Here is a 21,229-nt window from a genome sequence, read left to right as displayed (position 1 = left end):
ATTACTGGAAACCAATCACGTTTCAATTAATGGAACTCAACTGGTACCAATGATGGAAACGAAATCTTTGATCACAGTCCAATCTCGATTCGAAATCAATAGCTTAAACCCGATCGCGTATCAAGGATTGAAAACCAATCTCGTGTCAGTAATTCAAAGACAATCCAGGACTAATAACTGGTTTTTCAATCTTAAAGTGAAATCAATAACTGAAACTCAATCTCGTGCCAATCATTGAAACCAAACCTCGTTGCAATGATTGAATCAATAACTGAAATCCAATTTCAAACATCAATCAGGAATGGAAACCTGTGTCAATATTGGGCCAAACACTGATATCTAATCTCGAACTTGAATCAATAATTAGAACTTTATTTACGACCAATAATACGAAAGTTAATTTTGGGTGCATAATTGAAATCCATTCTCGAATTCGCATCACAAATTAAACCTAAGCTCGAAACAAAAATCGAGATGTAAATTTGGACTGTGATGAACCTGTGGGCTTTAAGCTGAATGTGTCCTCCAAACCGCGCTGCTTATCTCTCACAACTGTTACATAACTTGTGGGCCCAGTCCGCTCCAGGCCCAAAATAAGAAAGGTGGAAATCCAGTGCTGTTCCATTTAATGATTATTCGACCGCGTCATTAATTATGTACAACATGGAACAGGTTTTTGCACAAGGCATTCTTCTAACCCTAAATACAGCACCACTGGACCGGCCTGGAGTGATTACATCACGAGAGGAACAAAGAAGCAGGCCATTCTAGCCTGGCACTCAATAACATCTACCATTTCTGGATAGATTTATTCTGTTTATTTTATACCAATATTTTCTGAACTTAGATGGTAAAGCGCTGGCTTTCTGAACTCAAGTTGGCAGGTTCGATTCTGGCTCAGTCCGGTGGTATTTGAAGATGCGTCTCCAAAAACCGTAAAATTAGTTAGCAGGACGTAAAGCATTATTATTATTATTATTATTATTATTATTATTATTATTATTATTATTATTATTATTATTATTATTATTATTATTATTATTATTATTATTATTATTCAACTAAAACATGGCATGATAGTCAGTCAATTATGCAATCGGATTTCATATGTATTATGGCAAACTAACACTCATTAAATAAATACATTCGGACACATCTTCCTAAATGGCAAACACTCCCTGATAAAAATCATCATTTGTATTATATTTATCCTCTGGCCTTATGTGCTTGTTCATTATCAAAATTTTAATCCCCTTGTTGATTAATTTATTAGTCATTCATGCACTCTAATTCCAAATGTAAGGTAGAGGACATTAATGTTTATATGTAGTTGATACTTGCCGGGGAAGTTTCGTAGTCTGCTAACAGTGAAACATTATTTTTCAATGATTATTGAGAACAGTTTTCGGGAGAGCCTTTGCGATTATGTTTTATTTATTTACTTTTTACAATTGGTTTTACGTCGCCACCGACACAGTAAAGTCTTATGGCGACGATGGGATAGGAAAGAACTAGGAGTGGGAAGAAAGCAGTCGTGGCCATAATTAAGGTACAGCCCCAGCATTTGCCTGGTGTGAAAATGGGAAACCACGGAAGACTATCTTCAGGGCTGCCGACAATGGGGTTCGAACACACTATCTCCCGAATGCAAGCCCACAGCTGCTGCCTCTAACCACACGGCCAAATCGCTCGGTATTTAAGAATTTTAATTCTCAACATAATCAATCAATCAATCAATCAATCAATCAATCAGTCACCACACATCTAGGGCTGTCGCCCAGGTGGCAGACATCCTATCAATTATAAATTATTCCAATACCTAATTCCTCTTCCACTAAACGAATATTTGCCCTAAACTTGTCCTCTTGAATTCCAACTGTATCTTCATTTTGTGATCTTTCCTACTTTTAAATATCCTTCTAAATTAAGACTAGTAGACTGACCAACCTTTTACAGGACCAAATAGCTCATTAAACCAATGGACTAGGATACGTCCGCCTCTGTGGTGTAGTGGTTAGCGTGATTAGCTGCCACCCCAGGAGGCCCGGGTTCGATTCCCGGCTCTGTCACGAAATTTGAAAAGTGGTACGAGGGCTGGAACGCGGTCCACTCAGCCTCGGGAGGTCAACTGAGTAGAGGTGGGTTCGATTTCCACCTTAGCCATCCTGGAAGTGGTTTTCCGTGGTTTCCCACTTCTCCTCCAGGCGAATGCCGGGATGGTACCTAACTTAAGGCTACGGCCGCTTCCTTCCCTCTTCCTTGCCTATCCCTTCCAATCTTCCCATCCCTCCACAAGGCCCCTGTTCAGCATAGCAGGTGAGGCCGCCTGGGCGAGGTACTGGTCATACTCCCCAGTTGTATCCCCCGACCAAGAGTCTGAAGCTCCGGGACACTGCCCTTGAGGCGGTAGAGGTGGGATCCCTCGCTAAGTCCGAGGGAAAAACCGAACCTGGAGGGTAAATAGATGATGATGACGATGATGATGATGACTAGAATGCATGGTACATGGCCAAGAGCATCATTCTTGTTTAAGATTCGGCTAAACAGTGTGTACATAAACGTGTTTTAAATGTAAAGACTGGTTCCAAGGAATTATGGAGCACCATTCTTAATCAATGGTTACTTAAGCACGTTTAGTTGGCAACGGAATTAAACACTACCGTGAAGCTTTACTTACGAACGAAGACTTATGAACGCACTATAGTGACTATAGTGATTTCGTGTTTACTTTGGTAACAAATAATAATGTTACTGGCTTTACGTCTCCCTAACTACTTTTTCGGAGTCGGCGAGGTGCCGGAATTCAGTCCCGCGAGAGTTCTTTTACGTGCCAGTAAATCTACCCACAGTCCGACCCCGCGGTGTAGGGGGCAATGCGTCCGCCTGTCACCCGGCGGCCTCGAGTTCGATTCCCGGCCGGATCAGGGGGTTTTAATTGTAAATGGTTAATATCCCTGGCCTGGGGACTGGGTGTTTGTGTCGTCCTTAATGTTCCTTTCCTCACATTCAACACTTTACTCTTCCGCAATTTACAAATACACGCAGGTTCACAACATATGGTGCAAAGTAGCGGCAAAAGATCTTCTTATGTCGACGCCCCGAATAAATAGCATTTTTTAAAATCTATCGACACGTGGCTAATGTATTTGAGCACCTTCAAACCCGGAGTGAGCTAGGATCGAACCTGACAAGTTGGGGTGAGAAGACCAGCGCCTCAACCGTCTGAGTCACTCAGCCCGGTTTTGACTTTGTTAGTCGGAAGAATTGCGGAAAGTACTTACTAGCACATAGAAGAACAAAAGAGAAAAACGTCGTCTATTTTTTAAATTTTAAAACCGATAGTGTAACAGAAATAGTTATCAGACACAAAGACGTCGTTGAATATAAAAGGACAGATGGAGTTACCATAAAACAGAACTAAAATCGCAGACTGATAGCAGAGACAGGATGATTTCTATGCTTTGGAAATTGCAGGTTATTGTGTATCGATTCCAGAAGAAATGAAACCTCTCTGTAGATAATAAGTAATAATGTTATTGGCTTTACGTCGCACTAACTACTTTTTACGGTTTTCGGAGAGGCCGAGGTGCCGGAATTTAGTCCCGCAAGAGTTCTTTTACGTGCCAGTAAATCTACCGACACGAGGCTGACGTATATGAACACCTTCAAATACCACCGGACTGCCGTGTTGGGGTCAGAAGGCCAGCGCCTTAACCGTCTGAGCCACTCAGCCCGTCAGTTCGTTTAGATAAACGAAACCTTTCCACAAATTCCATATGATTAAGTTCTTCAAAACCGATCGCCTCTCTCCACTAATATAACTTTGCGCTCATTTCGTTTCTGTTCCGGATATTCCAGATCAGTAGTTCATCTTCAAACTCATCTCCAAATCTGGCAGTCATTTTACGTTCACTGCTAGTCACTGTAGTTTATGTTTGGTAAGCGCTCGTACTTGGCTGTTTAACTTTAACAGACAATGATCAGGGATTTAAATAATAATCAGGAATGATGCTCCGCATCTTCACTTAAACACAATTTAGGAAGAATTTTAAACGCTGATTACGCTAAACAGGCTTCGTGCACTTGGCCAGTAGTGTTGAGTTTCAAACTGGCTCTTGGCCATTAACCAGAAATCTGCCACATACCTTAATAAATACCGTTTTTCTTATTTTTAGCTGTCTCAAAGGAAATTATACATCATTTGTGGTTGGCACCACTTCCTAGTTTAGGAGACGAAAACGAAGGGCTTACCTTTCAAGGACAAGTAAATTTCTACTGCGTCTGTGTAAAGTAGCTTGCCAGAACAGCAGTTGGACATCTACAAACAATATTAATCGAAGCAGCCACTGGGCATTCCTGTATTTCCCCAGACGGGGTGTTTGGGTGCATTAGGGGATGGTTGTTTAGTTGTACATTCTCATAAAACAATAATCACCACCACCACCACCACCACTTCCAGTACCACTTGGGCACATTGAAAACGGACTTAAAATAATGACCATAAACTTCAAGAGCTCAAGGGAAGAGCGGAACTGTACCGAAGATGGGCACGGACTTCTGTGTGTATGACTGGAAAACAGGAATAAGGGAACTTCAGACGATACCTAACCATCTACACTTCGGCATTGCTCTCTGCAAGAGTTTTATAATCACCTGAGGAAAGACGTCTTCTGTATACAGTAGAATCTCATTAATCCGGACGAACTAAGACTCTAGGTTATCCGAATTATTGAAAGTCCGGATTAAATAACTCATTAAATAAGCTAAGGTGTTTATTTAAACACTCTATTCAGTAAAAAGAATAAGTACAGTACAGGATTTTAAATTTAAGTAATACAAAGGTTATTTAGTATACGCGAAATAATGCAATACAGCATTAAGCCCTACAATATACAGAATAATTAGTGTAGTACAGAATTATAACATGACAATCAAGGCACACCTTCATTGACCACACTTTACACGCTTACCGGTTTGAATAAATTGTTGATCATTCGCTGTCTTTAACTCACGCAGATCCCTCAAATGATAGTAATATGCAGATATGTTATAATCGTTGTTATCTTCAACGTATTTAACGACAATGTTTAGATGATCTTTAATTTCACTAAGTTTTGGCTGAAGGTTAATAGTATCCACTCTTCATTCTGGTCATATTCATCCGTTTCAGAGCTTTCTGCAGCGATCACATTTTCAAGGATCTCTTTCTCTATCAAAGTGTGTTAACCTGGATCATCTTCATCTGCTTCTAGCCACAACATTGCGCTTGCAACTCACCTTTATGCTGTAATTGCATTTATGTATTATTAAACGGCTGTCCGGATTAAGCTAAGTCCGGATTGGCTGGGTCCGGTTTAAGCTAAGTCCGGACTGGTAGGGTCCGCGTTAATGAGGTCCTACTGTACATTCTTTCTCGCGGTAAAAAGCATACAACATGAGTTTGGGAATCAGCAGAAAAAATACCGACGAATGCAGTGGCGATTAATCTTCAACTGATCGAAGTTTATTACTGCAAAGAAATAGATGAAAACAGACGGAGTCATGACATTACTTTAACAACAGAAGACGAGGATAATTCAGAAGAGTAAAACGAAGGTGGACTTTTAAAAAATGTTGAAGACTTTGTGTAAATTAATGTTATGAACAGAGCAAGAAGCGGCTGTCAAACATTCTAAAATTTAAGTTTTGAAATGCCATACTGTTCTCCGGCTCATCGGCTGAATGATCAGCTTAGTGGCCTTCGATTCGATTTGACTCTGTGCCGAGCTGGGGATTTTACCTAAGTATGGTTAATTTCTCTGACTCGGGGAATGGGTTTTTGTGTTCATCTTAATAGATTTCCCTTCCTCTACACGCAATAAACCACACTGCCAACGGCAGAAGCACGCAGTAGTGAATACTTCCTTGTCAAGAAAGGCATCCGGCCATCAAACTCGGCCAAATCTACGCACAAAAAGCCCATCCCAAGAAATTGTGAAAACTGTCCGGGGGAAAAAAGGAAGTTCCATACTGTTATCAGTTCGAGAGAGGACAGAACGGTACTTATGACTTGAACTATGTGGCTGCATTACTACGTAAAAGAAATATTTCGCCTTTCACTTTCCCAAAGAATAGAAAATATGGATAAGGATCTCTTTGGAAATGGACTACACATTGTATGAATTCTATACTCAACAGACGTAATACACATAGTAAAGTCACAGCCCATATTTAAATTCATCTTCAAATTTTGATCATTCTTACTTTTAAAAACTTCATTCAAACGTGATTCGTCTGCTTGTGTCAAGCCGACAGCTTGGAACATATCACTTAGTCAAGCAGCTCGTCTCCTTACTCTGAAATATTTCCAGCGCGAAGTTTTCAAAATTTTCGTTTATGATGATGGTGTTGTGTGTGACTTAATATACTTCTCTTCATTTACATGAAATATACCACACTGTTAAATACCACAGAAACACGCAATATACGAATCACACTAAACCCAATGGCACTACAGCCCTCGAAGGGCCTTGGCCTACCAAGCGACCGCTGCTCAGCCCGAAGGCCTGCAGATTGCGAGGGGTCGTGTGATCAGCACGACGAATCCTCTCGGCCGTTATTCTTGGCTTTCTAGACCGGGGCCGTTATCTCACCGTCAGATAACTCCTCAATTCTAATCACTTAGGCTGAGTGGACCTCGAACCAGCCCTCAGGTCCAGGTAAAAATGCCTGACCTGGCCGGGAATCGAACCTGGGGGCCTCCGGGTAAGAGGCAGGCACGCTACCGCTACAGCACGGGACCGGCAATAGACGAATACATTCCTCAAATTAGTTTTGACGTCAAGAAGAGCATCCGTCCATAAAACTTGGACAATCCCACATCTAGCACACAGACCGCAGCTACGACCTTAACAGGACTGGGAAAATTATGGCGCTGATAATTGTTTTATGGGGAAATACAGCTAAGCAAACATCCTCCTTGAACATTGAAATGAAGAGGCGTACGGCTTTTAGTGCCGGGAGTGTCCGAGGACATGTTCGGCTTGCCAGGTGCAGATCTTTCGATTTCCCGTAGGCGACCTGCGCATCGCGATGAGAATGAAATGATGATGAAGACAACACATACACCCAGCCCCCGTGCCATAGAAATTAACCAATTATGGTTAAAATTCTTGACCCTGCCGGGAATCGAACCCGGGACCCCTGTGGCTAAAGGCCAGCACACTAACCATTTAGCCATGGAGCTGGACTTATCAGAAGAGAGAAAATGTAAGAAACTTGTCTTCTAAGATGATGGAATGGCAAAGAAAGGGACGAGTCACAAAATGAAAATCCTCAGCCTGTTTCCAGTCATTCGACTGGGTCAGGGATCGAAAGAATGAAGCCCCCATCTAGCGGCGAGGATAGGAATTGTGCCGGCTGCCGAAGCCCATCGCACTCCCCTGGGACAATGATTAATGACTGACAGATGAAATGAAAACATACTGGAGAGTGTTGCTGGAATGCATGATGACAGGGAAAACCGGAGTACCCCGAGGAAAACCTGTCCCGCCTCCGTTTTTCCAACACAAATCCCACATGGAGTGGCCGCGATTTGAACCACGGAACCCAGCGGTGAGAGGCCGGCGCGCTGCCGCCTGAGCCAGGAGGCTTTAAAGGGAAGTGCCACAAATGGCGTGAAAAAAGCTTCGCTAGACCTCACAAACCGAATGCAATCGAAGTCAGAAGAGAATATAAGGTGTTGAACAAGGGGGGTCGGATTGGAGTGATGAAAGTGTGTAGAGGCTGAAACAAGTAAGTGGAAGTTCTGTCAGACTCAGCTACGGACTCCATAGCCTTAACACACGCTCCTAATTTAAGTGCCCTTTTTTACGACGGGCAGAGGTTACCAAGCATGTTTTCTACAGCACAGGAGAGGTGGGAGGGAAAAGCGGTGAAGAGGATGATAATGTATAGTATTTATGTCCAACCCTTGTCCGGTTGCTCTACGGCGCTGGGTGTGAACTGAGATGAAATTTCGCAGCGAGTTTTTACGACTGCATGCCTTTCCTGACGCCATCCTCATCAGAGGAGTTAATGACATGAAATTAATGAAGTATTATACGATAGAGGTCTGCCTCTGTGGTGTAGTAATTAGCTGCCACCCCCGGAGGCCCGGGTTCGATTCCCGGCTCTGCCACGAAATTTGAAAAGTGGTACGAGGGCTAGAACGGGGTCCACTCAGCCTCGGGAGGTCAACTGAGTAGAGGTGGGTTCGACTCCCACCTCAGCCATACTGGAAGTGGTTTTCCGTTGTTTGCCACTTCTCCGCCAGGCAAATGCCGGGATGGTATCTAACTTAAGGCTACGGCCGCTTCCTTCCCTCTTCCTTTGCTATCCCTTCCAATCTTCCCATTCCCCCACAAGGCCCCAGTTCAGCATAGCAGGTGAGGCCGCATGGACGAGGTACTGGTCCTCCTCCCCAGTTTTATCGCCCAACCCGATGTCTGACGCTCCAGGCCACTGTCCTTGAGGTGGTAGAGGTGGGATGCCTTGCTGAGTCCGAGAGGAAAAAGCAACCCTGGAGGGTAAACAGATATTGAAGATATATTGAACCTTTGAACTTACCATTCCACCGTTGGTCGGCCACAGCTGCTACAGTAGAACAATATAGAACTCTTAAATCATGGGTCGTTGCGGGAATAAATTCGGTCACGATCTTAACCAAACGATGGGGTTCAGAAGAGAGCCTAACTACTTGAAATGAGGAGCAAATATGTGCTTACTAACTTTTATTAGAATCGAAATGACACGACAACATTATTATTTTAATATAAATCCTTGAAATAAAAAAATTATAAGTCATTTATTATTGAATGTTTCAAACGCAGTCACATTGCCTAGCGTTGATTTATTTCTCACAATATCGAAGAGTTGCTTCGGAGAAATTAATACATTAGTGGACAGCGAAACTGAAAAACTGAAAAAGGAAAGACCTGAAAACCGGGCACCTATCATTCCAAACGAGAACTGAGAATTACTCCACACGATCCGTGGAAAATCTGACTTTCAACAAGTAGAACGGCTGATTTCCTCTCAATTAAGGTTATCCACGAGTCGAATACCCTTTACGGATACGGAACACCCGCCGAATGGACCCTTAATCGAACCAAATTGACTATCAGTTGCTTTGGATAGGTTGCGAAATATTATGGGAAAGCATGGTGTTCACTACGAGTTAACAGCATCATTCACAATTGAAATAAAATTCCACCATGTATTTGTCATTCATGACACCCTTAAGTGATAAGGTAATCCCGATGCTAAATGTGCATCACCCAAACAGCTGTTCGGAAGGAACCAACAACAACATCATCCGCGAGGATCTTACGTTACGTCGTTCTGAAGGAACAAAACTGCGAAATGCAGGAAACACTTATTCATCACGCATTTAGAAGAAATGCCAAACACTGAAGTTAATTAAAAAGTGGGAAATCACTTGAAAAGTATTATTATCAAACCGATTTTCAGGTTAGAAATGGTTATGTTACGTTTAATAAAATTACCAGTCCACATTGAAAAATACAACAACTTTGAGGAATTATTTCCTTTAAAAAAATAATGACTACCATTATAGATCCATCTACTTATTGTTTGTCCCAACACACTACCTATAAAGTGATCACTTAATCGAATTCAACTACGTATAACAGTGAAAGAACAACAAAGATTGAAAATAAAATAATACTACTGGCTGACGAATCGAAACCACATTCGCAGCTCAAGTCTCACACTAATACATTGAGTGTCAATATGCACACTATCAAAACGAAACGACCGGGCGAGTTGGCCGTGCGCGTAGAGGCGCGCGGCTGTGAGCTTGCATCCGGGAGATAGTAGGTTCGAATCCCACTATCGGCAGCCCTGAAATGGTCTTCCGTGGTTTCCCATTTTCACACCAGGCAAATGCTGGGGCTGTACCTTAATTAAGGCCACGGCCGCTTCCTTCCAACTCCTAGGCCTTTCCTATCCCATCGTCGCCATAAGACCTATCTGTGTCGGCGCGACGTAAAGCCCCTAGCAAAAAAACGAAACGGACGTCAGAACGACAAAACAATTAAGTCCGTGAAATAAAATAACATATCGAAGTCATTAAAACTCAACACGCATGGAGAACTACAGTAAAATATTTAATCACCATCAGATCGATATCCAATATTTTGGGCAACCCTCATTCGCCGATAGCGGCCCCATTATCTTAGGGAGCACCTTCCAGCTGTTTGGAGCTGCGCACAAGTTGGCCTATTTACTACCGATCTAACCCTTTTCATATTTCATATTTTATTGTAGGTGCTACCTTCTTCCAGGTCACTTCGCAAAAACAAAAGAAACATCTAATCTGAGACTTGAGTATGTACAGCTGACATCCCAACCTATCGTCGGGCTCACTTAAAATCTGTACATCCTAACACTAATCTCTATGTACATGATACCTTCCAAATTCTATCGTCGGGCGTGAACTAGGACGTCTCATCATCAATAACTCCAAGGATAACATGTGACGTCCTAAATCTATGGTCGGGCGTAAAAATGGGTCGTAATACTCATCCCCTAGCATATCAGGCGAACTATAAATTTCAAACAAACTCTGACATTTCAATGGTAAACCTGGTCAGACTAATAACACACAAAGGAACAACGTCTCTTACTATTAAACGAATGCAAGTCGAAAAATGCAGTAAGTCTCTACCTCGTTACAATACGTGAACTCGAAAATAAATATACGTGACGAACAATTCTCCAACTCAAACACAATCTCAGCCTGTACAATGAAGTTTTTTTTAGTGAAGAAATAATAATTCCCAACACACGTCTACCATTTAGTGGATGTATTCAAAATAATAATCATCACTACCGCATTGGAAACTCTCAAATCGCCTACCGTTAATTCCAAATATTTATATCAATGACATATCCAGTGAAACGAAATTCAATACAACACCAACCATGTATTCTAAATGCTCTTTTATCCTTGAGGTCACATTGTCATAATATTCAATACGGGCTTTACGTAACTAGTCACTTGACTTTTACTACCATGATTTTTAACCTTTACTAGAGTCGTTTTCACTTGGGATCTTACTAGAAATCTACGGTGCCTCACACAGTAGTCGTCTCAAATTTCGGATTGGTATCGGAATACCCTACAGCCTGTCACAATACAGCCTGTTTCCCAAATACTTCCTCGGCAAACATAGAATGTCTCAAACTCATTCTCCTCGCCTTATCCCAGCGGTATCACTTAAAATCCAGGCTCCCTTTCACCTTCAATATTCCTATCCCTCTCATCTCCACATATATAAATTCTTCGCTCTCAATCCATTTTTTTCTTATATTTCCAAGACCCTTTTCATATTTCAATCCTCTGGTGAAAACAATAATCATTATAAAATACACCTCTTTACTTTACTGTTACTACACTTTCGGACCTCGAGAATACAAGAACACACCGCGATTTTCCGTATCATTGATATACACGATGTCACAAAATTTTACTTCCCATGAATAAATATAACTTTATCGAATTTCACTGGAATTTTCTAAATGCCTGCGATCCTTGTAAAATATACTGGTTAAATGCACTTTTAACATAGAAAAATTTTATCCTGCGGTAAACATTATTATTATTATTATTATTATTATTATTATTATTATTATTATTATTATTATTATTATTATTATTATTATTATTGACAAACATTTCTGAATTCAACTGATATTTGACATTAAGACATTCGCCACGACTATTTTACCATTATAGCTTTCCTCATTTTCCTCACTTCGGACAATATCTCATAGAACATTAACACCAGATTTAAACGTCGCATTTTACAGTTTCTTGACGTGAAATTTACAAACTAAAATTTTCACACGCTGACCAAAATTATAACACTTTTCGCCTGATAATTGCAAATATCAACCCGACAATCATCTAGAAAATTTGTTGGGACAGACAATAAAATCTAACTACAACATAATACAAATACAGACAGACCTGCAAATGGCGTCATCCCCAGTATTCTGACTACATTGTCGCCAGCTGACCTCGTGCCTTTAGCCGCACATTGGTACAAATAACATAATCTTCTCCAACATATCAATCTTACAAACACTGCCTTTTCACACGATATTAAATTACAACACAAATCACGCACTTTCCTCGTTATAATTTGTACCACAAACCTCCCTCGTTCTGCATCAACTGCGACTGTATATTTTCTTCCCAGAGTTGTCTCTCTGTCACCCCAACACAACAGGTGTTCAACAGATAACGAAATCAGAACTACTCTGACTAGCTTCCCAACTCCCTTAACACTTTCAAACGCACATGAGGTGATACGATAAAATCTGCTGTGTATTTTAACAGACGCCTATGCTTTCACAGTTTGTCGGCAATAAGTTCAGAAAAATTTCTATCACCTTCCCTTTCTCACAGAAGATGTGAACCTCAGCCACGAATATGTACTAAGTTATTCATAGATCAATCTCGTACAATTTTCTGCTGACGACGCGCGTAAGCTCCCGCTGCTTCAAACACCAGATCGACATTGAATATGCAGTGGGGGGTTCCTTTTATAGTCTTATGAGGGACGCTACACACACTACTAAGCTTGATTGCGTAATCCGCTAATTTCGCGTCCAATAGACCGATTTTCATGAAACTTGTTCCAGAATTCCGGACAGACTTGTGATTATTTTAGATGTTAATCTCATAATTTTACCACACTCGCAACAGGTGAAATAAATTATTTCTGCCCGGGCGTTTCGCGGGTTTTCTTCATCCATTGACCTTGGGACGTGGAGCTAATCCACTGATCTGACGCTGATTTGTACTTAGGCTTAACTGCATTTATATTTTACCCTGGGGGTTCTGTCTTCACGTAGGGTTTAAGAATAATTTAGATTATTTATTTCTTTATTTACTGTATTGCCAAAATCTCTCGTCACGCAGAATTCCGTGAATTTGAAGAATTATCGGGCACTCGAAGTCCGCCGAGGTGTCACAGTACTTCACGAGCTTGCCGCGGGTGAGATAGTTCCCACGCGACATCGAGGCTCTAGGAGCCTGCCCTCAAAAATAAAAGTAGCTTGTTGATTTGAAATATTGAGAAAAGTAACAAATATTTTTCTCATCGTAGATTTATGGGTTCAATATAATAGAGGATAATGTGAAACCCGGTTCTGGCACATAGCCTACTCCTGTCGAATAGCACCAAGGGGTATGCTCAAGGCTTAACGTCTCCATCCGACAGACGAATCGCCACCAACAGCGGCATATGCCCTCGCTCCATACGAACAATGCAGAGAGGTCTGTAATTAAACCGAGGCTATTGGCATGCAATCTAGTGATCGGAAATTGTATACCATCGCCTCTTCTACCCTGCCAGCCAACGTTCTGATGGTGACAATTTTTTCGATCAACGGGATTCGAACCGGCTAACCACGGTGTCATTGACGCCTTAACGATCATAGCTACTAGGCGGACTTAGTATAATAATGCTATTACCCGGTTTCTTCAACTATCGGCCTTAAAAGATCTGCCCTGAGAGGCCGAATTATGTTACATTAGGTCCTGCAGGTCAATAACTTTCGCTCATCATCATTCCTCCCCTTCTTTAGTGTGCCGGTAAGTCTTCTGACAAGGACATCTTGAATACTTTAAATACCAGTCGACCGTGTTGGGATTCGATCAGACTATCTTGATCGAGCTCGATAGCTGCAGTCGCTTAAGTGCGGCTAGTATCCAGTATTCGGGAGATAGTAGGTTCGAACCCCACTGTCGGCAGCCCTGAAAATGGTTTTCCGTGGTTTCCCATTTTCACACCAGGCAAATGCTGGGGCTGTACCTTAATTAAGGCCACGGCCGCTTCCTTCCCACTCCTAGTCCTTTCCTGTCCCATCGTCGCCATAAGACCTATCTGTGTCGGTGCGACGTAAAGCAAATAGAAAAAAAAGACTATCATGAACATACGTGGTTAAGAGCGGAGGCCGATCCAAATGGGGCGGGGAGGGGCTGCACGCAGATGTTTACAGTACGATGCTATACTACCCAAAACATAGGCCTACATAAGCAGTGCTTCGCGTCGGGCGGGATAGGCCGGTGTGGCATCCCGTTACTTCATAAAATACATTCGAACCATCCCGCCATTGTTTAATTGTGACGATAACATCAGATAAGTTATTCTTCTTCTTCTTCTTCATCGGCTTACCATCCAGGGTCAGGTTTTCACACGCACTCAGCGACGGATCCATCTCTACCGCCTCAAGGGCAGTGTCCTGGAGCTTCAGACATCGGGTCGGGGGATACAACTGGGGAGAATGATCAGTACCTCGCCCAGGCGGCCTCACCTGTTATGCTGAACAGGGGCCTTTTGGGAAGATGGGAAGATTGGAAGGGAGAGACAAGGAAGAGGGAAGGAAGCGGCCGTGGCCTTAAGTTATGTACCATCCCGGCATTTGCTTGGAGGAGAAGTGGGAAACCACGGAAAACCACTTCCAAGATGGCTGAGGTGGGAATCGAACCCACCTCTACTCATTTGACTTCCCGAGGCTGAGCGGAGCCCGTTCCAGCCCAAGTACCACTTTTTCAAATTTCGTGGCAGAGCCGGGAATCGAACCCGGGCCTCCGGGGGTGGCAGCAAATCACACTAACCACTATACCACATGTCCGGCTCCATGGCTAAATGGTTAGCGTGCTGGCCTTTGGTCACAAGGGTCTCGAGTTCGATTCCCGGCAGGGTCTGGTTTTTTAACCATAATTGGTTAATTTCGCTGGCACGGGGGCTGGGTGTAGCCTATGTGTCGTCCTCATCAACATCTCATCCTCATCACGCCGCGCAGGTCGCCTACGGATAGTCAAATCGAAAAACCTTCGTCTGGCGAGCCCCGAACTTGTCCTCGGACACTCCCGGCACTAAAAGCCGTACGCCATTTCATTTCATACTATACCACAGAGGCGGACGAAACACATTTAACATCGATAAATACGTAGGAGTCAGCAGAAAAATAAAGAAAATGCATTTCAAGCTCATGGGAATCTGTTCCAGAACGTTAAACTGTGACAAATGCCCCATCGTGTGTGTATTTGGCACCCTGTCGTTTGGAGACTTCTTGATTTTCATGATCAATGGTCATTTGGCGATAATAATAATAATAATAATAATAATAATAATAATAATAATAATAATAATAATGTCCGCCTCTGTGGTGTAGTGGTTAGCGTGATTAGCTGCCACCCCCGGAGGCCCGGGTTCGATTCCCGGCTCTGCCACGAAATTTGAAAAGTGGTATGAGGGCTGGAACGGGGTCCACTCAGCCTCGGGAGGTCAACTGAGTAGAGGTGGGTTCGATTCCCACCTCAGCCATCCTGGAAGTGGTTTTCCGTGGTTTCCCACTTCTCCTCCAGGCGAATGCCGGGATGGTACCTAACTTAAGGCCACGGCCGCTTCCTTCCCTCTTCCTTGCCTATCCCTTCCAGTCATCCCATCCCTCCACAAGGCCTCTGTTCAGCATAGCAGGTGAGGCCACCTGGGCGAGGTAGTGGTCATTATCCCCAGTTGTATCCCAGACCAAGTGCCTGATACTCCAGGACACTGCCCTTGAGGCGGTAGAGGTGGGATCCCTCGCTGAGTCCGAGGGAGAAGCCGAACCTGGAGGGTAAACAGATGATGATGATGATGATGATGATGATGATGATGATAATAATAATAATAATAATAATAATAATAATAATAATAATAATAATAATAATAATGTTGTTGTTGTTGTTGTTGTTGTTTGAGTCATCAGTCACATAGACTGGTTTGATGCAGTTCTGCATGCCACCCTATCCTGTGCTAACCTTGTCATTTGTACGTAACTGCTACATCCTACATTTGCTCTGATCTGCTTGTCATATTCATACCGTTCTTACCGCCTACACTTCCCAAAAAAACCAACTGAACAAGTCCTGGTTATCTTAAGATGTGTCCTATCATTCTATTTCTTCTTCTCTCCAAATTTAGCCGAACCGACCTCCTCTCACCAATTCGATTCAATATCTCTTCGTTTGTGATTCGACCTATCCATCACACCTTCAGCATTCTTCTGTAACACGTATTTCAAAAGCTTCTGTTCTCTTCCTTTCTGAACTACTTATCGTCCATGTTTCACTTTCACTACAGTGCCACGCTCCATACGAAATTCTTGAAAAACATATTTCGAATTCCTGTATCAATGTTCGAAGTGAGAAAATTTCTTTCCGTAAGAAAGGCCTGCCTTGAGTGTGCTAGTCTGCATTTTATATCCTCCTTACTTCTGCCATCTTTACTTATTATACTACCCAAGTAACAATATTCATCTACTTGTTTAAGACTTCATTTCCTAATCTAATATTAAGGGGCGCATAGACGTGCAATATTATTGCGCAAAATGGATTGTACAATATATTGTTAGCTGCCCACAGACGTACAATATTATTACACAACAATAGGGTTTGTGCAATAAATAGGCTCGTGTGGAGATAATATTGATGGTTGTGCAATATATTGTGCAAAGCGGTCATAGACGTACAATATACGTGGCATTATATAGTCAGTCCATGCCGGTATTTTGTTTGGTGAACACTTTTTTCTATATCACGAAGCCACTTCACTTCCTTCCGGAAGTTTGTACGCAGAGAACTGATTTAAAAAATAATTTCTTGCTTGTCGGCGTTCGGGTATTTTTCGCGATATTTCTTAATAAGCACCTCGTTCTGTTCATCTTTTTTAACACGATTGCTGTAATCTTTGCTCTTTACGTCACATAGAGCCGGAAGGCCATGGTACACTTCGATAAACTCCAAAATAAACTTTTTCACCACCGGTTTGTCTGCCATCACGATACGTTCTCCCCCACTTGTAGATACCAATTGGCGGGAGGACGGGATATTGGACAATATTGCCAACACACGGCACAGTATTTTGCAATTTGCGCAATATATTTCAAACGTTTTTGATTTCATACAATATATTGCACAACCCCTCAATATTGAATACACACTATCGATTATATTGCACAAACCCCGATATTGCGCAATAATATTGCACGTCTATGGGTCCCTTTACCTGCATCACCTGACTTCGTTTGACTGCACTCCATTACTTTTCTTTTGGACTAATAATAATAATTATTATTTTTTATCTTAATCCGCTTACCCTTCACAGTTGGTTTTTCCCTTGAACTCAGCGAGGGACCCCACCTCTACCACCTCAAGGGCAGTGTACTGGAGCGTAATACTTTGGGTCGGGGGAGACAACTGAGGAGAAGGACCAGTATGTCGCCCAGGTGGCCTCACCTGGTATGCTGAACAAGGGCCCTTTTGGGAGGGTGGCAAGATTGGTAGGGATAGACAAGGAAGAGGGAAGGAAGCGGCCGTGGCCTTAAGTTAGGTACCATACCGGCATTTGCCTGAGGGAGAGGTGGGAAACCAGGGAAAACCACTTCGAGGACAGCTGAGAAGGGAATCGAACCCGGGCCTCCGGGGGTGGCAGCTAAGCACACTAACCACTACACCACAGAGGCGTCCGTACAAGTGATTAATGAAACAAATATGTGCTGCTCTGGTGCACACTTTTACCAGAGAGATACGGTGTGCATGCAGTATGTCAGGAAAGCGATCAAGGACAAAGTTGACTCAAGGCACGAACGAGTGTCAGATTATGTACTGTATATACCGTACGTGGCTTTCTAAACTGATAATTTCGCTCTCGAAATTAATAACCATACGTACACACAGGTCACATCTAAATTATAGACTGTTATGCCTTTCAGCGCTCAGTTCTGTAAGTGTCTCTCAATTAACTATTTACCGAGCAAGTGGCAGCGCGGTTAGGGTCATTAGCTATCAGCTTGCATTCGGGATTTGGTGGGTTCGAACCCCACTGCTGGCTGCCCTGCCCTGCCGTCATTTCCCATTTTCATACCAGGCAAAATTGTACCTTATTTTAAGGCCACAGCCACTACCTTCCCAACCCTATCACTTTCCAGTTCTTGCGTCGCCGAGAACCTTCGATGTGTTAGTGCGACGTTAATCACTAGCAAAGAGAAAATCCTTACACACTGAGTCTAAACATCGTCACTCTGATCTCCCTCTACTTCTCTTACACGCCATGACCGAGTCCGTTATTCTCCCTTCCTCCATTTGGCTCACATGATCCCACGTACCACTTTATCTATCGATTTTACTCCCAGCTTAGCCTTTATCTTCTTGTTCCGAGTACCCTCCTGCCTTGTTCTCACCTATTTGTACCAGCAATCATTCTCGCTACTACCATATTTCTTTCTTCCAATTTAAGTTATTCCAGCTTGCATTCCCGTACAACGAAATCAGTTTAAAAACAGACCAATGTAAAGATAGTTTCCTCCGACAGCTGTAGCCTACTCTTTCTCAGAAAATGCCGTTGATTCCAATTGCGAGCTCACTACATTAAATTTGCTGAAACTTGATTTAGTTTCACTTTACTGCTACTCCCCCTCTGGGTTGGGGTGGTAAAATAACACCCAGGGTAACCCCTGTCTGTCGTAAAAGGCGACTAAAAGGGGCCCCAGGGACTGTTAACTTTGAAGCATGGATTGGCGACCGCGGGGCCCTCAGCTGAGAACCTGACATGGCTTCCAATTACTTGTGCCAGGTTCCTCACGTTTATCTACCCTATCCGACCTCCCTTGGTCAATTCTTATTCTTTTCCGACAGTATTAGAGCATTCGAGGCCTAAGGAGTCTTTCATTTTCGCGCCCTTCATGGCTGCTATCTTTCTTTCAAAGTGTCGGCTGTCTTCCATCTTTCTCTCTGACTGGTATTATATAGAGGATGGTTGCCTAGTTGTACTTCCTCTTAAAACAATACAATCACCACTGCCCCCTCACTTTACTACCATCCTAGCAGAATATACACCCTAAGTACTTGAAATGATCCACCTGCTCCGGCTCAGTATTCCTCTTAGGTTGCTTTCCTACTGACGTCACCTGAGTCTTGGAAATGCTTGTTTTCATATCACACTCGCTGCATCTATTAGACTGCAGCTTGCCATTGAGATCTAGTTCTCGGCATAGACCAAACTGCTTAACACATTTCTACCTTTTATCCTGGCTAGTGGCTTATCGTCGCACTAACACATTATCGCAAGATTGGAGAAGGATATCGGCCGTGGCCTTAATTGAGGTACGGCCTGAGGGACAGGTGGGAAACCACGGAAAACCACTTCGAGGATGGCTGAGGAGGGAATCGAAGCCCCTTCTACTCAGTTGACCTCCCGAGGCTGAGTGGACCCCGTTCCAGCCTTCGTACCACTTTTCAAATTTCGTGGCAGAGCCGGGAATCGAACCCGGGCCTCCGGGGGTGGCAGCTAATGACACTAACCACTTCCTCTTCCTCTTAAAACAATAATCACCACCACCCCCTCACTTTACTACCATCCTGGCAGAATATACACCCTAAGTACACCACTTTTAAACATAGAATTTCACTTAAAATGCCTTTCCTTGTACATGAAAAAAACTAAGCTGTTGATACGATTGTTTTCTAAAGTCGAGCGAAATGACGACCCTAAACGATTGGGGGACACTTTCAGAAGGAGGACACATCGGTCTGTATCCCTCTAATACTATGTTCCACTGTTCAGCGTTACGAAGTCCGACTCGATGGCTGAATGGTCAGCGTACTGGCCTTCGGTTCAGAGGGTCCCGGGTTCGATTCCCGGCCGGGTCGGGGATTTTAATCGCTTCTGATTAATTCTTCTGGCTCGGGGACTGGGTGTATATGTCCGTCCCAACACTCTCCTCATCATCTTCAGACAACATACTACACTACCAACCACCACAGAAACACGCAATAGTGCTTACATCCCTCCATAGAAGGTTGGCGTCAGGCCGTAAAACAGGGCCAAATCCACATGTGCGACACAGTTCGCACCCGCGACCCCACAGGTGTGGGAAAAGCGGCAGGAAAAGAAGAAGATCGTTACGAAGTTACTTAATCCTATAATGGAATATACAGGTAGCTGGAATCTTACTTACAAGTTTCAATTCCAAGTTAGTTCACCAAGCATTTGCTGTGAGGTAATACACTGTCACTTTCACATTCAGTAATGATGCAAGGCAGTTCGTTTTTCATTTTCACTTACTTGTAAACGGTTTTCAAGGATATTTTTAATTATATGAAGTTACGCAATCGTCGTTGTTTTACTCACATAATAATGTAATAGGACAGCATTTGGCATCTTTTCTTGTGATTGACATTATTAATTACACATATCCCTGATTACATTTGTGCGACGTGTCTCTCTTCTGCCAAATCCCTCGATCACACAACTCTTCGAACACTAAATAAAAATGTATTACACTCACCATTACCAGATGCTGACGACCTGTTCTCCTGTTCCATAACACCACTGTTTAAGATGACGGCCTCCTTCATAATGCTGTCTTGGCTAGCTGGAATTTTGCAACACTTCACTAAACACAGCGACACAATGGGTAACCGTTGAGGTAATGGGCAGAATTCTTTCCTCGAAAGCCTTTTATATCGGGTTGCAAGCAAAGAATGACGTCACTGAATCCAAAACCCTTTCCGTCCGCGACATCTTTCACTGCTTTCGGCGAGAAAGAAACAGAGCAACCGATCATGAGTTCCCACACTTTCTGATGAAATCGCAATCATTAAGTAAAAAAAAAAAAGCTTTTATCATTTGAACGAACGTTCAGGAATGCTCTTGAAGGTCATAATCCAATGTGCTAGGTTCTATAGCTTGTGCAGTTCAAGCGGCATTGTACTGCTGATCACGAGATAATCAGCCAAGTTGTTGGCCTAGAGAATGAATACATAATATTGCTTTAAACTCTGAAGAACAAACCAACAGCTTATCTCTTAATAGGCTTGAAGCTAGGAACTAAAAATACGTATAAAAATAATAATTTTGTCTGTAAACATTAATTGTTAATGATAATAATAATAATAATAATAATAATAATAATAATAATAATAATAATAATAATAATAATTTTATGTTCCACTAACTACATTTGACGGCTTTCGGAGACACCGCGGTGCCGGAATTTTGTCCTGCGGCAGTTCCTTTACGTGCCAGTAAATCTACCGACATGCGGCTGAAATATTTGAGCACCTTCAAATACTACCGGACTGGGCTAGAATCGAACTTGCCACGTTAGGGTCAGAAAGACAACGCCTGAA

Source organism: Anabrus simplex, chromosome 7 (genome assembly GCF_040414725.1).
Source record: "Anabrus simplex isolate iqAnaSimp1 chromosome 7, ASM4041472v1, whole genome shotgun sequence".
Lineage (NCBI taxonomy): Eukaryota > Metazoa > Arthropoda > Insecta > Orthoptera > Tettigoniidae > Anabrus > Anabrus simplex.
Note: the sequence above shows the minus strand (reverse complement) of the source record.